Source organism: Penaeus monodon, chromosome 32 (assembly GCF_015228065.2).
Source record: "Penaeus monodon isolate SGIC_2016 chromosome 32, NSTDA_Pmon_1, whole genome shotgun sequence".
NCBI classification, from domain to species: Eukaryota; Metazoa; Arthropoda; class Malacostraca; order Decapoda; family Penaeidae; genus Penaeus; species Penaeus monodon.
The window spans coordinates 3,228,898-3,229,195 of NC_051417.1; the positions used below are offsets into that span (position 1 = coordinate 3,228,898).

Here is a 298-nt window from a genome sequence, read left to right on the forward strand (position 1 = left end):
GATTCTTAGCTAGTTCAGTCGAGTAAACCTTCTGGGCTAGGTTTACGTTCACGGAAGTGGCATTGTGCAATTCAACGAGGTTCTTATGATGAAAGGTTTGTACCCGCACAAGTTCGTTTAATTTGAATTAACAAAAGTAGTATTGTAAACGTATATCCACTTAATATTCAGGGACATGAAAGCTGAGTACTTATTTTAGGTTAAGATTTCGTTATCAATGCAATTTATGTACCTGCATCAGCACATTGGTCCAGGATTTGGCAATATTATTTTGAGATGAAGCTACAGAGATTAGCCA

General features: G+C 36.9%; 1 protein-coding gene across 1 annotated transcript in view; it reads left to right on the top strand.

Annotated features, from left to right (window-relative positions):
• The window catches only part of LOC119593357, a gene marked incomplete at its 5' end in the record, with an annotated part of 3,683 nt that extends 3,552 nt beyond the window's left edge, over positions 1-131 (top strand). The window contains 1 exon segment of the mRNA XM_037942282.1: positions 1-131.
• Positions 132-298: the final 167 nt, after the last annotated feature.